The following is an 8,466-nucleotide window of genomic DNA, read 5'->3' as shown; positions in this document are numbered from 1 at the left end:
CCAAACTCCATATGGAGTTACTTTGATGTCCATCATCCTCTTTGAAGTAATTGGTGATACCAGGAACAGACATGTCTCACTGTCAAGAAAAGTCTAAGTTCTTAAAACATTTTAAATGCAATTATGTAGATCCAGTCTCTACACTCTGTCTGTGGCTACAGGGTATAATGTTGCTATCATCTTCAGGCCAATCATGCCACAAGCTGACACTGGTACCAGTAAAAATTGGTCAGATTCCAAAGATTCTCGTAAGATGTTCTGTACATGATTTAACTGGAATCCTCTCATGGTCAGTGTCAGAGAAACTATGGCAGATTTCATGTTCAGTATCAGCATCCTGAAGCTGAAAGACAGTGCACCTCACTACTGTCAGGGAATAGACAATATTTCTCATAAAATGCTAGAACCCTGAACAAAAGCTAACTCGGCCCACTAAAAAGACACACCAGAAAACACCATGCTCTCCTATTTCTTGCAGGTGCACATGGGGCCATGACTCAAGCATTATGGGGGAGTTTGGTTCACCCTGAAAGACACCTGGACCTTAAACAAGTCACTGTTTCATATCTTATTTTCAATTTTACCCATAATGGTTTTTCAAATTTTATAGATAAAATTTGGAGATAAATCTATTTCTTCCTTCTACAGCTTTATATATTGCAATCTTTCAAAGCCCATTAACTAGAAGTTTTCTAAAAATTCTTTGTGATATAACATCTCATAGAGAAAACAGGTAGCTGTAATAGACACATAAGATTTTTTTTAAAATAAATACCATCATATTTATCTCTCACAAGTTCTATGAATCAGGAAAGCAGAGCCCTCTGTGAAAATATAGGGGGCAGGTCAGGACTGTAGAACTAAGTAGGCTGAAATAAAAAACCTTAAGTTGCCCAATAAGAGATTGCTGGCCAAAAGCTGAGGAAATAGATCCCAACCAGTAACCATGGATTTCAGAGATGAATTGAGATTAACAACTGGAAAAATCCTCTTTGTATGTGTGGATTTACATAGTAAGTGTGGTAGGGCAACTGCTTCTAAAACTGGGCATCTTTCATTGCCCAACAAGGTCTTAGGATGTTTCCTCCCTCATCTCATTTAGATGTAATATTGCAATTTGAAATCTTCCCTTTTCATGTAGAATTCCCATTTGTCAGAATCATTATCCTCTTAATGGTTTCAGGAGAAGAAAGAAGTATATTCTTTCATGTTTTTGTGCACTTATTCATGCAATGTTGATTCTGCTTCTTCTTCTGAGCATAGAGAATAGAGATTACTATTAGAGTTGATAACATCTTACTGATTTTTATCATAATTATTCATGAAATTTTTTTTTTAAATTACCATGCATTTTTTTTTTACCAAGAGGGGAATGAATTTATGAAATAATACCATATATTGTGGTCATAGGAAGAAACTCCTACTGATTTTCTCCACAGGTCAGTTTCAAATGAGAGAAAATGAATTGAAAGACATTCAAGTGGAGTATCTTGATTAATTCAAATGTTGAACAGGCATAGGGCAAAATGACAGTTGATACCTCTTCATTATGTTCATGATCTATTTTCATATGCTTTGAAATACATTGTTTATACTCTTTCTATCTTTTTTTTTGGTTTGTTTATATGGTTCAGTAAAAGTTAACTATAATTAATGGTCCTGAGATCTTGTCATTACCCAAGTTCAATACTCTCGTGGACTTCTAAGAACTGATTTCTCCACAGTCTACATGAATCCTCACCTTTATGGAAACCTTGTCATGAAAAACCAAAAACAAGAGACTGGAAGAATGATAGATAGATAGATAGATAGATAGATAGATAGATACTTAGACATATAGACAGACAGAAAATAACAGGAAGGAGAAGAACATAGAGTATGGAGGGTATATAGGACAATGAACAGAGTGTGATATGTGAATGCATGAATACTTAGCAAAATATCTTAATGCTGTTTTATCTCTGTTAGTGGAAAAATTTATACAATCTACTGTTCTTTACTCCTGAGTGTTCTTACAGAGTTAGATTTAGTATGTCATATGGAATGACCGTTCCTATGATTTGTAGATAATATGCCTGGATGCAATAAGTATCAGAATCTTTGTAAGCGTGAGTCCATGAGTTGAAGGCATCCACAGGTCTGCCTTGTGGTGCTGGGTGGGAAGGTGCCATTATGTTGAGTAAATATAATTATATATATATAATATCCATTAGGAGAAATGAGAGAGAAAGAGAAGCTTCATGTGTTGTGGAAAGAGATCTGAAGAAGCAAATGTGGTAAGGAACAGGTTGAAGAGGGTGGCCTGCTTACCTGGGGCCAGGGTTATGTCTGGGCCTGGGAAACTGCATAGGGCCATGTCTAGTTCTGTAGTCTTATAGCAGCTGGGATCTGTGTTGCCATACATGCCCCATATTACTACCAAAGGCCACAAGGATGCCTAGGGACTGGGCTGCCACCTTTGTCCATTTTGGTGTCCAAGGGCCATGACACCACTGGGACCATGCTGATCTTAGTGACTTGTGCTGCCACCAGGGGACATGATGACATCCAGGTCTGAGCTGCTGTCAAGGGTCATGTCTGGGTCCATGGCTCTACAGCAGCCAAGGTCTGTGTTAATGTCCATGGCTTCAGTAACTAGTGAAGTCTGTGCAGATGCCCAGGGTCTGATCAGCCAAATGAGTGTATGTTGATGTCTGAAAGCCAAGGTGCTAATGGGGCCATGCTGAACAGAGTGACCTATGCTGCCCGCTTGGGGCTGTGATGACATCTGAACCCAGACTATAGGGGTCATGGTTTGGTCTGTGGTCCAACCATAGTCAGAGTCTGTGCTGATGTCCATAGCTCCTGTTTTCACCAAAGGTCATGCAAATGCCTGGGATCTACACTGTCACCTGAGGCCAGGTGGATATCTGAGGGTCATGTTGCAGCTGGGGCCATACAGATCTGAGTGTCCTGTACTGTCTCTAGGTGCCACAATGACATATGGGACCAGGCTGGAGCTGAAGGCCATGTCTGGGTATGTATGTAGCCATACTGCAGCCATGATCTGTGTTGATGTTCTTAGCTTCTGATACTATTGAAGGCCATGCTGATGCCTGGGGTTTGGGCCACTATTTGGGGCCATGTTCATGTCTGTAGACAATACTGCCATTGGGGTCATGCTGACTTGAGTGTCCTGCATTGCTGCCTGAGGCCATGATGGCAACTATGCCTGATCTGACACCAGGGACCTTTTCTAGGTCCATGGTTCTACTATAGCTGGGATCTGTGTTGACATCCATTCCCCATATTGCTACCAAAGGCTAGAAGGATGCCCAAGGCCTAGGCTATAATCTGTGGCCATATGGCATCTGAGGGCTATGCTGCCACACAGGACCATGCTTTTGTCTGGGCCAGGTTGCTGCTGAGGGCCATGCCATTTTAGCCAGGGTCTGGGTTGATGTCTGTACAAATGATCAGGGTCAAGTCAGCCACCTGATACTATGTTGGTGTCTGAGGACCTTGCTGCTGCCGGGACCATACTAATCAAGGTGACCTGTACTGTCACTTGAGCCATGGTGATATCTGGGCTCTAGATGCTGCCCAGGGCCATATCTCGGTCCATATTCCTTCTGCAGCTGGGATCGGTATTCATGTACATTGCCTGTGTCACCACAGGGGCTCATAGGAACCATGCTGAGCCTCCCTGCCACTCTCTGGCACTGAGAATGTTGGCTCTGCCCTTGCTGTACACTGCAGCAGGAGAGATGGTCCCACTTCTCACCACTGGTGTGGGAGAGTTGGTCCTGATGGCATGGGTGAAGAGAGCTGGCTCCACCCCTTGCCTGAGGAGGGAAGTCCCTGTGACTAGGGCTGCCCAGCTCAGCTACCACTCAAAGCCACACCCTAGGCCTTGGATTGGCCCACTCTAACATCTACCCTAACAATCACATGCTGGAGACTATCAAGGGACAGGTCTACAGTAGGACAGCTGCAGGATCTCTATGACTCAGAACAACAGCAGGATATCTGAGAGGAGTTCTGGTGAGGGTCCAGTGAGGATGGTGTCCCAGATGTCTTGAGCCAACGGAAGCAATGAACATTTATGGGTGGGACTGATTGGATAAAAGAGCATACTGCTTGACATACCACAGCTCCCAATGCTGTCACAGAGACAGGAAAAATGGAGGAGTGGGGTGGCTTTTTTGTTTGTTTTCAAATAACTGATCTTTTGGGTAGTGGTGCAAGGGTGAGAGGTATGGCACAAAATCAAATTTTTCTTACAATAAAAACGTGGAGCCAGATATTGGAGTAAATGCTGAAAGGTCAGAGATACACACACACACACACACACACACACACACACACACACACACACACACACCACACACACCAAGCCACAGCCATAGGGTAAATGCTGAAATGTCAGAGAGGCAAAGGAACAAGCCACAGCCACTTCTCATCTCACAGACTCCACGGATCCTCTGACTGAATGCCTCTGAGTCTTCAGCTGAAAGGCCTCAAGTTCCTGTCTCCTTATATGCCTTTCTCTGCCCAGCCATATCACTTCCTGTCTCAACCTTTCTAGTGCTGGGATTAATGGCATGTGTGCTTCTCAAACACTGGTAGCAAAGGCATGAGTTCTCAAGTGCTAGGATTAAAGGTGTGTGCTACTATTTCTTTTAGACCTAATTAATCTCGTGAAGTCTAGGGTGGCCTTGAACTCACAGAGATCCAGATGGATCTCTGCTTCTGCCTCATGAGTGCTAGGATTAAAGGTATGTGCCATCACTGCCTGGCCTCTGTGTTTAATCTGGCTCTGTCCTCTGATCTTCAGACAAATTTTATTTGTTAACAAGAAAAATAAGATATCACCACAGAGGGGAGGACATGGAGGAACTGGGAGGTGAACAGGATTGGGGTGCATTGTGGGATCCCACAGAGATTTCCTGGTGAAATCTGCATTGTTTACCCAGCAGAACTTTATGAAAGGATTATTGGACCACTACAGGACTGGGTACCACGTCTTTGGAAGGATCTACACTTGGCTGAATCTTTTGCCTCACCCCTTGACATTGCTATAAAAAGCCCTTTTGAATAAAGTTCAAAGTGAATATTGATCCAGGTCCTCCCAAAGCTATTCTGTGTTTCTGTCTTTCCTCTTGTCAACTAGGCCTATCATTCTACCTAATATTTCTTATTTCTCTCTCCTCATAGGAACCCCGTAAAAGGTGGGGGCTGTTCCCCCACAGTGCATGATGTGAAATCCCCTAAGAATCAATAAAGAATTATATTATTATAAAAAAAGCATTTTTCAATAGAAATGGTCTTGTTTTTAGGGCTTAGAATGTGTCCACTCAGTGAAGGAAGCTCATGCTCCTGTGAAAACTCAGTCAGAGGCTTTTCCTAGTAGATTTCATCAGCCTGGGCCAAGAATTTATGTGAACACTTAAATTTCTCCAATTGTAACAGAGATCATGATGACAGAAGAGCTTTGAACCATCTGTGGAAGCAATTAAACTCCAGGATAAGTGTGGGATGCTTGTAGACTCCAGGGCCTAGAACATAATGCTAATATTTATTCTTCTAACAAACCACCACATTCCCTGAACAACGGGAACTGTCTTCTATCCTTTCCATCATTACAACAACTCTGTATAGCTCAACCTCCCCTCTCTCTGCTAGAACAATATATTGATTATACTTATCTTACCCATGTACTTTAGGATGTCCATACTATCTCAAAATCACAACCCAACCACATCTGCCAAGTCATTTAGACATGTTAACATTCAATTTCTAAGCTAAAGAAACTAATGCATAGTTATGGAAATGTTCAGTGAGATCCATTGTCTCCCAACTAATAACCTACTAATCATCTCATTAAAACTAATCATCTCCTTAAAACCTGACATAGGAAGAAAACACTCAAATCTCCAGGCCTACAGGTTTTCAATTGTATGAGTTTGAGATTACTAAGAAGTTGTTGGATTTATTTTATGAAGGCATCTATGTTCACAACTGTACCATCAATACACATTTTCTTAGGAAGTTATAATTCAGAAACAAAATTATTTATTACTGAGTCCAATCTAAAGGCCATTAGTAAAGGGAAATTGAATGTTTCTGGAATTCCCTTCATATTTACACATAACATTAAAGGAAGTTTGGTAAGAATTCAGATCCCAAGATGCCCTATAAAATAATGATTTGCTTGATCTTTTAGGTTGAGAGGAACTGCCATCCTCATCTCATCATCCACTGAAGTGTATTGAATGAGGCTTCCTCCAGATCCTGGGACTATCGTGTGAGAAGGCAGAACTGTCTTCCAGACCTCAAAGATTACAGAGAGGCAGAGGTACAGCAGTTAGATATCAGCAGAAAGAGAGAGAAGAGACAGAGATATCAGCATTCCTATTAATCCAACAAAAGCTATCAATGGGGAGGGTGTCCTGTATCCTGAAGAAGCTGCTTTAATCCTAGGTGTTTGATCACACCTATCATTCACCACCAGATAGTTGAAAATCAACGGGGTCAGGCTTAGGCTACTGCACTGTCGGGCCTTTCACAGTTAAGTCTCTAAAAGGTCCTCTGGATTCCCAGGCTCTAGGAAAAGGGTACTGAAGACTCAATAGATATTACTTCTGAGGACAAATAAGGCTGGATGGCCAAGGCAAAGACATAGATACTCAATCCATGGTATTCAAATATTTGTGTTATAAGGATGTACAAATGTTTCTGCTGCTTAGTTTGTTTGTAGACAGAGACACATATGCAGACAGTGAGGCTGTAACCTAGATTAGGATAATATCTCCAGTTACTGCTCCAAAGTGAAAAGTGAAAATATCATTTGTAACACATAGCAGAGCCATATATTGAGTAGTAATGTTTTCTGTTATACTATTCAAGTCTGTCCTCACTGGTCATCCCTTTATGATTAGGAATTATGGGAAATAGAAACAAATGGTAGAAAAGAGCAAATATGGAGGATCCAAAACTGAGAAAAAAATAAAACCCATTTACTCTGTGAGTATGAAAGTACCTTCCATTTTCATAAGGGATTAGAACCCCAAGTGACATATGTTGTGGGATCAAAGTGTTATATGTTTACCTACTGTGTAATTCCTCTTTGTACCATAGTAGGCATGGTTAATACTATGAAATCTTACTTTTTATAAATCATTAAAATTGTCCTGATAAATTATCCTTTCAATGTAAAGAAATGATTATTACAAACTCACAAATACTTCACAAGAAAAACAGTATTTTTAACAGATCAGAATTATTTGAATGAGTTAAAGATCTAATAGTTCCCTCTTTGTTGCATATTCCCTTACAGCAGAATATTTGTCTGTATTACCCCCAAAATAACTTTGCATTTTATTTTTCAAAGTGAAGCTTATATATATTAGGAATGTCATGTAACTTGAAAAAGAAATGCAGTCTTTGGAGGCATGCATATGATCTGACCTTGGGTATCTGGGAACCATGGGCTTTTTCCAAGTTGTTGAGATGAGCAAGCCTTGCAGCTGTGCCCATCATAACTGCTTCCCAGTGATTTGCATGCACTCACTGCACAGCCTTGAGGACTTCTTCATATACCAGTCACACCCTGTACAGTTGTCACTGCAGTCAGGACTCAGCATGGACATGAGGGCCCTGCTCAGCTCCTCGGGCTCCTGCTGCTCTGGTTACCAGGTAAAAAGGAATGTAATGGGAATTTCCCTGTTACACTGTGATTAGTGTCCACTGGCATTTGGGAGCAGTCCTTTCTCATCATGCTTAACTATGTGATTATTTATTATATCCCCATTCCTAGGTGCCAGATGTGACATCCAGATGACCCAGTCTCCATCCTCCCTGTCTGCATCTCTGAGAGACAGAGTCACCATCACTTGCAGAGCCAGTCAGGGCATTAGAAGTTATTTAATCTGGTTCCAGCAGAAACCAGGGAAAGCTCCTAAGCGCCTGATTTATGGTGCATCCAACTTGGCAGATGGAGTCCCATCGAGGTTCAGTGGCAGTGGGTCTGGGACAGATTATTCTCTCACCATTCAGCAGCCTGGAGTCTGAAGATATTGCAACTTATTACTGTCTACAGTATGATGAGTATCCTCCCACAGTGATACATGTAATAACATAAACCTCCAAGGAAGCAGAAGTGAGAGGCTGGGCTGCCCCAACTGCTCCTCCTCGTGAATCACCCACTGAAACTGTTTCTCACAGGTCACAGGACTTCTATCAGAGCTCATCGAGATACATTTGTTTTGATAAAAGAGGTTACACAGTCCTCTCAGGAAATTTTCAGATGTGATATTTTCTTTTATTCATGTATCTATTTCTTCTATTGTATCTCCATTTCTGAGCTTCTCTCCTCCACCTCTTATATTCTGTTGGTAAAAGTTGCCTCTATATTTCTTGTTTTAATTCCTAAATATTTCATTTCCAGGATTTAATCAGTTTGTTTATTGCTTCTATTTTTGTCTT

General features: G+C 41.4%; 1 pseudogene; it reads left to right on the top strand.

Moving 5' to 3' along the window:
- The first annotated feature begins 3,575 nt into the window (after positions 1–3,575).
- On the top strand, positions 3,576–8,122 carry LOC118580256 (annotated as a pseudogene).
- The last annotated feature ends 344 nt before the right edge of the window (positions 8,123–8,466 follow it).

This window comes from Onychomys torridus, chromosome 3 (genome assembly GCF_903995425.1).
Source record: "Onychomys torridus chromosome 3, mOncTor1.1, whole genome shotgun sequence".
Taxonomy (NCBI): Eukaryota; Metazoa; Chordata; class Mammalia; order Rodentia; family Cricetidae; genus Onychomys; species Onychomys torridus.
This window is presented reverse-complemented; position numbering and strand designations above follow the sequence as displayed.